At 38.6% G+C, this 14477-nt stretch overlaps 1 protein-coding gene across 1 annotated transcript in view; it reads left to right on the forward strand.

Moving 5' to 3' along the window:
- Positions 1 to 1784, forward strand: part of LOC135094386 (splicing factor, proline- and glutamine-rich-like) — a 17622-nt gene extending 15838 nt beyond the window's left edge. Inside the window, exon 4 of the mRNA XM_063994433.1 lies at positions 1705 to 1784. The gene's annotated coding sequence lies outside the window, so the exon portion shown is untranslated. The remainder of the gene's footprint in view (positions 1 to 1704) is intronic.
- Positions 1785 to 14477: the final 12693 nt, after the last annotated feature.

Here is a 14477-nt window from a genome sequence, read left to right on the forward strand (position 1 = left end):
TAGTACAAGGAAGAGTAGTAACAACAACAACAACAACAGCAATAGTAGCAACAGTAGTAGTAGTACCACCACCACCACCACCACCACGCTAATGAGAGCAGCGCCACCAGACCGCGCCGCCGCAACATTTGAGTTTGAATGAAGCGAAAGAATCCTGTTTTAAAGTAGTTAGGGATGACGCTGCACAAACCACGAAGGAGGGGGGGGGAGGGGAAGAGGAAGAGAAGGAGGAGGAGGAGGAGGAGGAGGAGGAGGAGGAGGAGGAGGAGGAGGAGGAGACGTTGCATTCATGACCGGCTTGGTGTTTTTATGAAGTGTCCGTAAAAGGAGGCATCCGTGTCCTTAATAGGGAAGGGGGGGTGGGGGTAAGGGGGGGCGGGACGTTCACCCATTCAGAATTAAGGTGTGGACTGGGTAACCCTCCCCCCCTCCCTCTCCCTCCTCCTTGCTGCATCCCCCCACTTCACTTCTGTCTGTCTCTCTCACCACACCCCCCCACTCTCTCTCTCTCTCTCTCTCTCTCTCTCTCTCTCTCTCTCTCTCTCTCTCTCTCTCTCTCTCTCTCTCTCTCTCTCTCTCTCTCTCTCTGCTATGCTCCTCACACAGCCCAATGCTCTCCCTTCCTTTCTCCAAAGTCATTCATATTTCCACCTCATTTTTTTATTCATATTCATAACTATTTTTCCTAACTCATAATTCACTTTTCAACTCCTTTTTAATTTGTATTTTAAACTAAGACCTTACTTTTCTAACTCATCTTTAACTCCTATTTCAAACTATTTTCTCCTAACTCATTCTTCCCCCATGTTTTAAATCACAACTAACTTTTTAATTCATTTTTCAACCTCGTATATCTTACCCATAACACTTTCCAAACTCATTTTTAACTCATATTTCAGTAACTCACTTTTGTAAGCTAAGAAGTGTATGCAGTTGCCCCTAATCTCTTATTCACCATCACAAAATGTCCCTAATCCCTTACTTACCATTACAATCCCTTAAGAGACCCGTGTAATCCGACCTGATCCTTTTAACGAAGCATCCAACCCTTTTAAGAACACCTGTACTTTCTCACCTTTGCAAGTTGATTTAAGCAGGAGGCAAAAGCACTCGTGAAAAATACTCAAATCCCTTATAATCTTGTCTAATCCTATCTGATCTTTCAAACAAAGCATTCAAACCTTTTTAATCCCCTTACTTTCGTCCCTTGTAAGTTAGTTTAGCAAAAAAGCAAATGTAACTGAAATAAGCACTCTAATCATTTATAAAGTCATGTAATCCTATCCAAAACCTTTAAATATAGCATACAACACCTTTAGACTACTCTCTCTCTCTCTCTCTCTCTCTCTCTCTCTCTCTCTCTCTCTCTCTCTCTCTCTCTCTCTCTCTCTCTCTCTCTCTCTCGGTACTTCTTATAAGCGAGGAACAAATATGTCTATAAAAAAGAAGAAAAAAAAAGAAGAAAACAAAACATTACTAATCCTTAATTGTCTTCCTTATTCATCTAGTTAAACGAAGGATCGAACCCCTTTCAAACACCTCTCTCTCTTTCTCTCATTTCCTCACACATAATTACCCATAAGAATCAAATATACCAATAAGAACAACAGTAATTCATCCCCATAAAACCCCTGCAATCGTATCCAATCCTTTAAATGCATCATCCAACCCTTTTAACACCTGTCCCTCTATTCTCCCCCGCAGGTGAAAAGCCGTACAGGTGTCAATGGCCGGAGTGCCAGTGGAGGTTTGCGCGGTCAGACGAGCTCACCAGGCACTACAGGAAACACACGGGGGCCAAGCCGTTCAAGTGTAAGGTGTGTGAAAGGTCCTTTGCCCGCTCCGACCATCTCGCCCTGCACATGAAGAGGCACATGCCCAAGACGCAGAAGTAGATGAAGGAGGAGCAGAGGGAGGTGGTGAAGGATGCGCTAAAAGGAGGTGAAGAAGAGATAGTGAAGACTTGGAGAGGGAAACAATGTGAAGATGTAAGAAAGATGAGAAGAGCGAAAAAATGAAGATACAGGTGAAGAGAAGAAGAGAAAGGGAAGACAAAGAGAAAGAAGTGAAGACAAAAAGATAAGAAGTGAAATAGGCCTGATAAAGGTCTGATAAAGAAGGAAGTATATGAATATACCTAAAAAAGGAAGAGAAAATAGACCTGGAAAAGAAGAAAGGCCTAGAAAAGGAAGAGAAATGAAGGAAATAGGTAAAGACGAAGGACGAAAATAAACAGAGGTCTGGAAATGAAGGAAGGAGAAGGAAGGAAGCCAGAAAAAGGAAGAAGAGAGGAATGAAAAAAACAAGTCTTCACGATACGAGTGAGTAAAGAAAATAGTTTAGTGAGCCCTCCGTTTTCTTCCGTCAATGTTAGAAAACGGGGTGTGAGTAGCTATCTTTTTACATTTCTAGTTTATAATGGAACCAACCTCCATTTTCTGTCCTTCTATAAGCTACAGCTGGGCATGATTATGATAATAATTAATGGTAAGGTGTTTACGATTATGTAACCAAGGAAGAAAAAACACTATTTTATTTTTTATCAACTAGTGTGCGTTTTTATACATAACTGTTAAGATTTTTTATACTTTGTCTCTCACTATTCATATGATTACAATGTTATGTGTATATCATTAAGGCTCTACACGCTGCACTAGGATTTAAATGTCCACCTTTTTCTTTTTTTTTTTTTTTTTTTTTTTTTTTTTAATGCTTGTTTCGGTCGCAGCTCTGCATTAATTTATGTTAGCAGACACTCAGACACACCTAAATTATTCTTACTCTTCTCTCAGTCTTTCTAATTTCTAAACGTGCCTCTAATTTTTCATCCTTTTATACTTTTTTTTCTTACTTTAATTTTTTTTCTCTCCCTTTTCTCACCCAAGAATTTCCCTCACATTTTTCCTTGCATTTTTCTCTTTCCCTTTTCCTTCCTCCCTAATATCTGCCCCTTTCTTCCCCTCCCCTCCCCTTTTCCCTCCAATCCCTCCCTTTCCCATCCGCTCTTCCCTCCCCTTCTCCCCTCCCCTTCCCCCTCCCATCCACTACCCCTCCCCCTCCACTCTCCCCCCCCCCATCATGAACCGTGCACACAAGATCAGTACGTACACACAAACATCTATATTCATGTACACGGAAGTACACACATGTACGTACTAACACGTGACTGGCATGTGGCCGTGATGGAGTATTCTCAGTGTGTGTGTGTGTGTGTGTGTGTGTGTGTGTGTGTGTGTGTGTGTGTGTGTGTGTGTGTGTGTGTTTAGAAAGACAATGCGATGATAAGGCTGCGGAAAAAGAAGTATTATTATTATTATTATTATTATTATTATTATTATTATTATTATTATTACTTTTTAGAGTAATTCGTGTTTGATTCATATTTTTTTTATCCTTTAAATGAAAATGACTTAGAAAATGTACATCAGACTAATCAATGAAAGATTTACTAAAAAAAAAAAGAAAAGGTTCGCAAGAGAAAACGATTTATTTTATTTATTTTCATTACTGAACGCAAAACAAAAGACAATCGCCTTCCTGGAAAATATTTACCCACAAGGCAACTCAGGAAAATGACCCGGTGTGGGAAAACATTTGGAGAGAAATGAGGAAATGTGCCAAGGAAAAAGAGTTTTGGCAAGGAAAATATTTGAAAGGATAATATTGGTTCTAAGGAAACTGTTTGAAAGGATAATGGCTTAGCCCGTCAGTGGAAAGTGTCAGTCTGTCACGGCGCAGGGAAGATGTGACTACCTAAACAGTGGCAGGAGGCGAGATTAGAGAAAAAGATGGTTCGCAGATAAGTGATGACAAGCGAAAAGAAAAGTCATACGAAGAAACGAAAAAAAAAGGGAAGTTCGTTGAAATGAAATGAAAAAAAAGATAAGATTTAGTGACATAATAAATAATAATAAAGTTTCAAACAAAAAAGGGTGAAGAATAAGAAAAAAAAAATGAATAAAGAAACGAAGATAAAAATAAAATGTAAAGGAACAAAGGAATTAAATACGATGAGAAGCAGTAAAGGGTTAAACAGAAATTGCAAGAAACGAGGAATAAGAAAGAACAGATAAAAAAAAAAGGTCAAAATAAAATAAACAAACGAAGGTCAAAAAAATTAAAGAAACGAACAAATTAGTCACGATGAAAAGTTGTAAAGGGTTAAACAGAAGTAGCAAGAAGCTCGCTGAATGAGTGAGAGAGTGACGGCAACTGATGTGCTGTAGCTCTGTGGTGTGGTACAGGTGCGCGCCTCCCATGCCAGGTAACACACGCCAGGTATTTCCGACTACACACGGTTGGAGATTTAGCGTTCATGCACATTCCTCCTCCTCCTCCTTCTCCTCCTTCTCCTCCTTCTCCTCCTCCTTAGTCTTGTCTCCTCCTCCTCCTCTTCTTTCTCTGTCTTGTTAACTAGAAAAGACTCATTCTGCTGCTGCTAAGATGTTTGCCTAATTTTTTTTTCTTTTTCGTATTTTCATTGTTTTTCTTCGCTTCAAAGTTGAAAGGAGAAAAGTACAGACGCTTTTAATTAATTGGATTTTTTTCGAGACAATGTTAACCCTCATCACAAAGTAAACTAGGTGAATAATTTAACTTTTATTTCTATTTTAGTTTAGTTTTCTCATGTATGTGATAAAGGAAGAAAAAAAATCATTATAATTTTCATAAGTGTAGCAGCAGCAGCAGGAACAACACACACACACACACACACACACACACACAGTAGCAGCAGCTGTCCCAATGTCCCAGAGTCCCGAGTCCCAGGCTGTGGTGCCGTGCCATGTAGAATAAGTGACGCGTGACTGCCTCTCTGTCCCACGCTGTGCCAAATGATGCCATGCAGTGCCACAATGAAATAGTGCCATAACCTTGACGACTGTGATCTGTGTGTGTGTGTGTGTGTGTGTGTGTGTGTGTGTGTGTGTGTGTGTGTGTGTGTGTCCAATACTCATGGCACCTATTATTGTTATTACTATTATTATCATTATTTTCTTATTATTACGCATTTACTGTTCATTTTCTTATTTTTTACTGCATCATCTCGTACTATTGTTGTTACTGTCATCATCAAAACAAGGCTGTGTTCAAAACTGTTCACTATTCTGTTCATCTTTATTCGTATTTTTTTTTTTTTTGTGATGTTTGTTTTACTGTGTGTGTGTGTGTGTGTGTGTGTGTGTGTGTGTGTGTGTGTGTGTGTGTGTGTGTGTGTGTTTGTAGTAAATTGTGCAATGATGTGCCAAATTACTTGTTCTGTTATTATTATTATTATTATTATTATTATTATTATTATTATTATTATTATTATTATTATTACTGTGTTAAAGTATTGATTTATTCTTTCATTTTTGTCATATTTATTGTCTTTACCTTGAATATTTACTGTGTGTTCTTTGTTTTCATTTATTTTTTCATCATTATCTTTTTTTTTCATGGTTTAAAGGACTGATTGTGATAAATGCCTTCTTTTTAAATGTCCTCTTGCATTGTGATGGTGGAAAGGCGTGATCGGTTGTGACTCAAATGTCCTGCGTGAAGAAAAATGTCCTATTGAAAATGTCCGATTGAAACAAAAGACGTATGTATTTCTATTCAATTTGTCGACATTTTGTTCTTTCGTTTATGATTTTTTTTTTACTATTTCCAAATCAAAATTTCTCTAAATGCCTTTTTTTTGTATATTTATTCAATTTATTTTTATTTTTCATGCATTTGTGTTATTTAAAATGTCATTCAGCTGTTTATTTTGTTCACATGTCATCTGTGCTTCTGAATAGATGTGCATGTTGAGAAAGCAGACGAAGGCACCATCCGCCATATTGCCACACCCCCAGCACTTACCGAACCAATTACTCACATTCCAACAAGAGTAACTAACACTGAACATAAGCAGAACATTCCACTGCACCCACAGAAACACAAAACAACAATCAGAATTAATAGACCACATAATAACTGGGGTTCACATAAGGCTGGGTGGTCCAATATGGCGGAATGTTGGCGTCGTTTACTTTCACCGTGAATTCCGTCCAACAGTAGTCTAGTTACTTTAAGCAGCTTGTTCTTTCATTTTTACGAGTCTAACGGAGTGAATAATAGAGGAAGGATTTTGTGGTTTTATTCTTGTCAAAAAATGTACGAAGGTTTGTTGAAAATGTACGACTTCTGTTTGCCGTTATTGTTTTCGTTTCGTCGATTTTTTTTTTTCTCCCTGTTCCGAATCGCGTTCACTGGTGCGCCCTATTTCAGTGTTCTGTGGGAAATCATCACATATGCTTTACACACCCTCTCTTGAACAACATAAGAAAAAAAAAAGCATCATTAACAAACATAATTAAGGTCTTTAGATAACAAATTCAAACATTCCCATATTTGTGACCCCGTTAAGGAGACGCAAACATACCGCCACCAGTCTACATCTGTTTACAAATTCACCACTCAGCTTTAACCACACTCTACCACACTACTAGATAATGGGCGGCTGTGTTTGACCGCCGTTCACTTTTCTCCCGTCAAATGTGTTCACTTCTCAAACTTAGGAGACACTTAAGAGGATGTGTCGGAAATTCGTTTTTTTTTTTTCGTTTTTTTCTATTTTTTTCTCTTTTTTTTTTTTAATTTATTTAGTTGTATGATAATCCAGTGTTCAAGAAATGTCCTCAGATATTCTTAAATGTCTGCTTTTTTTTTATTTTTTATTTTATTTTCATTTCATTTTGTCAACAGGACACTGAAGAGGATATATCGAAAATATTTACATTACTATTATTTTTATTTTTGTCATTTTTTTTTTCGTTGCACAGTATCCAGCAATGTCCTCAAACGTGACACTGGTGGGGAGAAATGTCTTGTGTCCAGACCGCCTTAGAATGTGTTCAGAAGTTCCCTTGAGTGTTTTAGGAATTCAAGTGTCCTTTCCCTGATGTCGACAATATTTTCAAATGTCCCTTTTTTTTATTAGGGTTGCCAATGGACACGGAAAGAGGAAGAACATGTGCCTTTTCATCATCTCAAGTGTCCCTATGACCCTAAAATGTCCTAAATTACGAAGAATGTTCTGAAATGTCCCTTTTTTAATCAGGGCTGTTAATGGAGTCTGAAAGAGGAGGAAATATGTCCATTTTTATCCTCTCATGTGCCGTTAAAACCTTTAGATGCCTTGAAGTGCCCCTTTTTTTAATGACGGCTGTTACTGTTATGTGCCTCCCTCCTTTCTCGTGTTCCCAAAACATCATGGCGTCACGTCTTTAAATATCAGATCTTTTTGGGCACTGAGGAATAAAATGTCTACTTTCCTCGTCTAATGTGTCCCTAAAACCCTGAATTCTCCACAGATATCCCTTTTTTTGGACACGAAGAAGAAAACAGTTCACTTTCCTCCTCTGTAGTGTCTCAAACCCTAGTGACGTGTACAAAGGGCGCGTCGTCTCGTGTCCTACTTGGTAAAAAAGCTTTAGTGAAGGAACTGCCGGATAGGACATCGCCCGCTGGTCAGGGGTGTCCTAGGCGAATCCCGCGGCTCCTCCTCCTCCTCCTCCACGGTCTCCTTAAGTCTCCGCCGTCACTTTTATATATATCCTGACGGGGGTGGCGAAGGTTTGGTCTATGCTCGTGTCCCAGGCCGTGTGTATACCGCTCTCTCTCTCTCTCTCTCTCTCTCTCTCTCTCTCTCTCTCTCTCTCTCTCTCTCTCTCTCTCTCTCTCTTTCTTGTTGTTTTCCTTACTTAAACCTCCTATTTTATTGATTTTGTTATTTTTTTTCTTTTCTCATACTAAAAGCTTTTATTTAGTTGTCTTTGCTATCTTTGTTGTTTTTGTCATTACTAAAAACAGTCTCATTTCATTGCCTTCGTTGTTTTCTTGTTTTCTCATTGCTAAGAAACTTTCATGTGATTGTTTTTCTTATCTTTGTTATTTTCTATCGTTGCTAAAAGCTCTCATTTGATCACTTTTCTTAATGTCTTATTTGATCAGTTCTTCACTCTTCTGAACTGTCTTACAACTAATTTTCGTTTTCTTTTCTCATTTGACTTCCTTTTGTTTGTTCTCATTAGAATCCATTTGATTATCTCCGCTTTTTAACTTTTATTTGACTCATTTCCTTGATATTTTCTCTCCCGACCTCTCATTTGACTTTCTCCCTCACCAACTTTCAATTAGTGTATTTTTGCGCTTGGTTGACTTATCTCTCAAACTCTTAATTGATTTATTTGTTTTTACTCTTAATTAATTATCACGAGAACCTTCAGTTGATTCTTTCACATATAAACTCTCATTTGACTATCATAAGTTTGCTTTTCTGCTTGTAACTACTTTTAAAACCTTCCATATTTAATTTTATTCACTTACATTATTGCAATACAGGACAATTAATGGCTGCCCAAATGTCAATAATATTACACGAATAATTTAATTTTGATTTCACAACGTTGTGCTTTATATCTCTTTCTTATGGGAAATCTCAAATGACGTGAGAAAGACTCCCTTTATTCACTGTTTTTCCTTCCTGTCCGTGTGTCTGAGTGTCGCTTCATCTGCTATGCTTCTATTCTAGGTATTTGCTTTTTTTGATACTAATTTTTAATCCGCCGTAAGTTAGAAGGTGGTGGGTTTTTATGATTAGTTTAGGTTAGTGTTGGTAGTGTGAGGCGGCTGCTTGCGGGCTGGGAGAGAGAGAAGACCTGCCTGAGGAGACGAGGAAAGGAGCGGGTTCACGTCCGCTCGGCAAATGAACAATACAAAAAAAGTTCTTGATAAATCTTCACTGATGCGCGATGGGTCTAAAGATTAAAGGAAAATCTCATAAAACACACATTTAGTGTCATTGTAATCTTGTAATGTACGATAATTTGTTTGTTTCGTGTGTGATTCATCAGGCATGCCAACCCTATCGACGCCTCCAGCAATCGGTGAAGATAACGTTATTTGCCGAGTTTCGTTCAACCGCCAGTCAACACGGTGCGTTCGTTCGTTGCCCACTCCCTGTCCTCGCTGCACGCCCCCAGAAGAGCCAGTGAGGCGCAGGTCCGTGGGGCGTGGCGGCGAGTGATGCACTGTACCTTGCAGCACTGTTGTTTTCACCGAGCGTCCCGCAGTCTGCAAGCACTGTTGTTTTCACCGAGCGTCCCGCAGTCTGCAAGCACCACAGTGACGGCCGCGTGGCACAAACGTTCACTGAGCAATGTCACAACGTTTCCATCGCCTTGGGAAGAATGTCAGATCCGATTTCTTTAACTAGCTTCAATAATACCTTCAGATTAACGAGGAAACCTGAAGATCAGCCTTTTCACGGGTTGTTTTCACTTATTATTGGCAATGTTGTAAATTTTAGCCCTAGAAAATATGTAAAATCACTCAGAAAGTAGACCAACATTGGATATTTTCTGACTTCAAAATTTAATTACTTCAGTTTTTTATTTATTTTTTTTTATTAATTCATTTTTTTTTTTTTAGTGTTGCAAATTTTAATGTAGAAAAACCCACAGAAGACAAAGTACCGTGGGATATTCTCTTTAAAATTCTCTTCAAAATTGAATCACTTATTACTTTGAAACTTCCCAAGGCTTCTAAACGTTTCTCCCGTGAACGTCTCCTTATGCCCACGTCCTGCAGAGCCGCGCCACCCCCCCCACAGCAGCAGGGAGGCGCGGCGTGGGCGTGGGTGGGCGGCTGCACGTGGTTGTGTTGCGAGAAGGGCTGTGAGAGGTGTGGGCGCCCTTGCTTCCGTGGTCTTCTGTAGGGAAGACCAACGTGAGGCGAAGCTGGGCAGTGTGTGTGTGAGTGTGTGTATGTATGTGTGTGTGTGTGTGTGTGTGTGTGTGTGTGTGTCCTCAGGCGAAGCTCACTCACAAGACCGGTGGGAAGATAAAATAATATACGTTTATTTTGTAACTTGTTGTGTTTCTGTTATATCCTTACTGTGGTGGTGGTGGTGGTGGTGGTGGTGGTGAGGAAGAGACATCAAACAGACCTAAAACAAACCGTGGAATAAAAGAACAACGCCTTAAACCATGAATACCAATAGACAAAATATAAAGAAGCAAAAATGAAAACACGTTGGAGAAAATAGTATAGATAACGAAAGAAAAGAAAAAGAAAAGAAAAAAAAAACAGCAACAGCCTAAAGAAAGAAAAAAAAAACATGAACAAGAATAGTAATGAGAGAGAAAGAGAGAAAGACAAAATAAACAACAACAAACAACAAACAACCTTGGAAGAAGAGAGAGAAAAATAAGAAAGAGGAGAGAACAAAAGGTAAGAAAGGAAAGGAAAGAAGGAACACAATTAACACCCTTGAGAGAGAGAGAGAGAGAGAGAGAGAGAGAGAGAGAGAGAGAGAGAGAGAGAGAGAGAGAGAGAGAGAGAGAGAATTTCCTCCATGTTCTCTACCTTCCTCCCTCTGTATGTTGCAAGACCCTCCATCTCTCCATCTCTCCTTCTCTCCTCCTCCCTCTCTCTCCTCCCTCCTTTTCTCCATCCTTGCTTCTTTCCATGTCTCTCTCTCTCTCTCTCTCTCTCTCTCTCTCTCTCTCTCTCTCTCTCTCTCTCTCTCTCTCTCTCTCTCAGTTTCTCCTTCCATCTTCTTTTATCATCTCTTCTTCCCGTTTCTCATCATATCTTACTTTCCTTCTCCTCCTCCTCCTCCTTCTCCTTTCTTCTCCTCCTCTTTCTATCTCCCTTTCTTTCTATCCTCTCAATTTCTTCTTTCTCCTCCCTCTCTTACGATCTATCAATCTCTCCTTCCTTCTTCTTCCTTCTCCATCTCTACATCTCCCCCCTCCACCCCCCAACGCGTGCCTCAGTCAAGGTCACCGCACACAATATTTACAACGTTTTCAGTCTCTCAACTCGCCTTTACACGTCAGCAGTGGAAGGTATGCAACGCCACTCTGTTTTAATGGTTCTCTAAAGTTTTGACTGCTCTCTTCACTGTCTCATGGTTCCTCCTGTTTGTTTCCGTCTTTCTCTTATCTCCATTTCTCCTTTTGTTTTCGTTTTATGGTCCTTCTCATCTTTTTTTTTTATCTTTTCCTCTTCTGTCATTTTATTCTTCCTCCTCTTCTCTCTCTCTCTCTCTTTCTCTCTTTCTTTATCCATCTATGTCCATCTTGCTATCTTTTTTTATTTTATTTTTCTAGTTTCTTGTTGTGGTGTGAAAATGTTTTGCTATTTTTTCTTTTTTTCTTTTTCTTTTTTTTCTTACTATGTTGTGGAAATGTCATAGTTTTATTTATTTCTTTTTATTTTACTTTGTTCTATCTTATGACTCAGAAGTGATAAAAGTTCTTAAGATATCTATAATAATATTGTATTCCTTTCTCTAACGCACTGCTGTCCTCATCCTTATCAACATTCTGCTCGTGGAGTCATCTTGTATCACTATTATTATTAACATTCAGGTAGTAAAAACATCTTGCAATACTACTATTATCATTATCATTATTATGCTTACCATTAACATTCTGGTCAGCAAAAAACTCTCTTTTTATGGCAGTGTCCTGTCATGCGCTGCTACAATAGGCTTGTGCGTATAATAATTAGAATGGCAGTATTATGCACCAAACATCAACATTATCTCTCTCTCTCTCTCTCTCTCTCTCTCTCTCTCTCTCCTCTCTCTCTCTCTCTCTCTCTCTCTCTCTCTCTCTCTCAGGTACGACAATATTCCAGCGCAGGTACGAGAGTTATATCGCTAAGCCTAAGTATTATTAGAAAAAAAAAAAAAAAAACCTCTATAAGCGGCTGAAAGAGATGCACTACTAGGATAGAAAAAATCCCAAGACACTTTTCTTCTATACAGTTTCCGTCACAAATGACTTCTTTAGTATTACAGGTGATAAATAAGATTCACTTCAGCCCTCTCTCCTGGCACCAGCAAACTGAAAGAAGAAGAAGAAAAGAAAAACGGTATTGGGGAGAATTGTGAAGATCATGGATATTTGGGGTAAAAACACTTATTTTAATGATGCTGTATCTGTAACAAAAGCGCATCTGTTACTTGGCAGAGCTACGTGTTTCTGGTCTGGAGTGTTGGCTTTGACATGACACTCCCTGACGCGTCCCTTCTCACTGTCTGGGTCCTGTTTCCTTCTTTCTCTTTTCTTTTATTTTCTCTTATTATCTTCACAACAATTCTGGTTCGCGCCAGTCTATTACGAATGTGTTTATTTTCATAGACGTACCGAAATGCATTCATATGGACATTTATCAGTATTAGATATCTTATTAGTAGTGTTAGATGTTAGTGACTGATGCTCTTTTGTCGTCCGTGTGGTTTGGTTGCTAGGCTACTCACTACTTGACAACCGCAATAAATTAATGAACTGCACCGGTCACAAGCTACTGAGCCTGACAATTGCTTCACGTGGTAAGCATAAGGGGTTTCCTGCCTCGTTGACCTCATTTCAGATGCTCTTTTGTTTACAGAGGCGACTGTAGCTGGTCGCCTTCTGGTGCTGGCGGGGTCAGTCTTTGTCTGTATTCACTAACATGGCAGGCTGTAATGGCTGCAAGGTAATTATTGATCTCGTGTCTGTTGTTATTTTGATAATAATGGCAGTGGTCGGGAACATTGAAGAGCTCACGGTGTTTTGCCGGCAGCTGTAGTGCAATTCTTGACCCAAACAGTGTTATGTTATGTTAGGTTACACGAGTGATTGGGTAGATTAGGTTTGGTTTGATTAGGTTAGATCAGGAATGTATCAGTTGTCGTATTTTAATGCCCGTGAAACGAAATAAAACAGGATGGAAAATGTCCCTGCATTAATTTTTTCTTTAGGCTTTCCGACGGGCGGGTGCCAATGGCGTGTACTGACCAGCAACATAAAACGGCTGATGCATCTCTTATTACTTAGTGTTGCTCTGTGGGTTTTCTCTTAATTTACCGGAGCCTTAATCTTAGAATGTTAATATTATGCTCTAAACATTATCGAACATTATTATATGAAAGTATTAGTATATATATTTTTTTGTCCTATTCTATTCTTACATGTACGAAAATTTTCCAGTACATGTACGAGTTATATCACGCAGCCTTTATCTTAGAACACTATCATGAACATTAACATTATTATCTATCTATTTCTTTTTCTTGTTCCATTCCATTCTTACACGTACGACAATATTCTAGCGCGCGTACGAGAGTTTTATCACGACACCTTTATTTTTTATTACAATGAAGAATCCGAGCTTAGTGCATTATCATTTATATCCCAGACTGTCAGCAGACGGAAAGGTTAATGTCTTGAGATCTCTTATCTATAATGGATCCATGGTGCAGCATTACTAAATATATTACCATTCATTTTTCGTTTACTTATTTTTTCTACGTGGAAGCACTTACTGGAAGTCAATTGAGTATCTGAATTATTCCCTGACTATTGCTTACTTAAAGTTTATACCAGGAAGTTTGATATTTATCCATTATCAAGTATAAAAAGAACAAGCTACGGGAAAATTATTAGTTATTTCGCATTACAAGAAAGTAACGAGGCTATGTAGTCAACTGAGCACCCACATTATTACTACACTCTTGTTTATCTTAAGTTTATCCAAGCTCTCTTATTTCTATCCATTAAACACACACACACAAAAAAAAAGAGATCGAAAAACTGTCACCTTTTGTCAGTTTCGTATTATTTTACAAGTGACGAGGCTAGTCAATCGAACACCTATGTTATTGCCAAAGTCTTGCTAATCCAAAGTTTATCCCAGGCTCTCTGATATAATTTACTTATTATTTATTATTACGAAATCCATTAATACTTACTAACTATGAACTTTGATAAGATAGAAATGGGGGATAGTAGAAACAACAGTAGAGTAGTAATAGTAGTAGTAGTAGTAAAAAAAAAAAAAAAACTGATAGATTAAATTAGTCAAAGCATTCACAAAATTCCATTGTTATTTATCATTACAAAATCAATTACAAAAATCAATTACTATTTACTAACCAAGCGAATTAATTAACATAAATATTAGTAAAATGAACACCCGTGTCAACATTCCCTCGTCTGTGTCAGAAAACATAATTGCCGAATGCAGTATTAGCAAACGTTCTATTTCTACAATTTTTCTTCAGTTTCAAAGCATCCTGTGCCTCGACTTTTGTTCCTGAAGCAGCCAAGGACACGAAGAAGGAGGGAAACACACGAAGGACGGAAACAGAATAAGGAATAAACAGGAGAAAAAGGTAAGAAGAGGAAGGTACTTTTCATAGATAAAATTCCTTTCAAATTCACGTTTATCTTGTTTGTTTGCTTGTTTGTTTGTTTGTTCAGTTTCAGGATCGTGGTGATCATGTAGAATTTGTGTGAATGATATCTGGAGGAGGAGGAGAGGAAGAAGGAGGAAGAGGAGAGGGAAGAGGAGGAGGAGGAGGGAGGAGTGACGTAAGCAGTAATGAAGCAAGTGAAAAAATAGACAGACAGACAGACAGACAGACAGACAGACAGACAGACAGATGACAAGTATGT

This window comes from Scylla paramamosain, chromosome 45, assembly GCF_035594125.1.
Source record: "Scylla paramamosain isolate STU-SP2022 chromosome 45, ASM3559412v1, whole genome shotgun sequence".
NCBI lineage: Eukaryota > Metazoa > Arthropoda > Malacostraca > Decapoda > Portunidae > Scylla > Scylla paramamosain.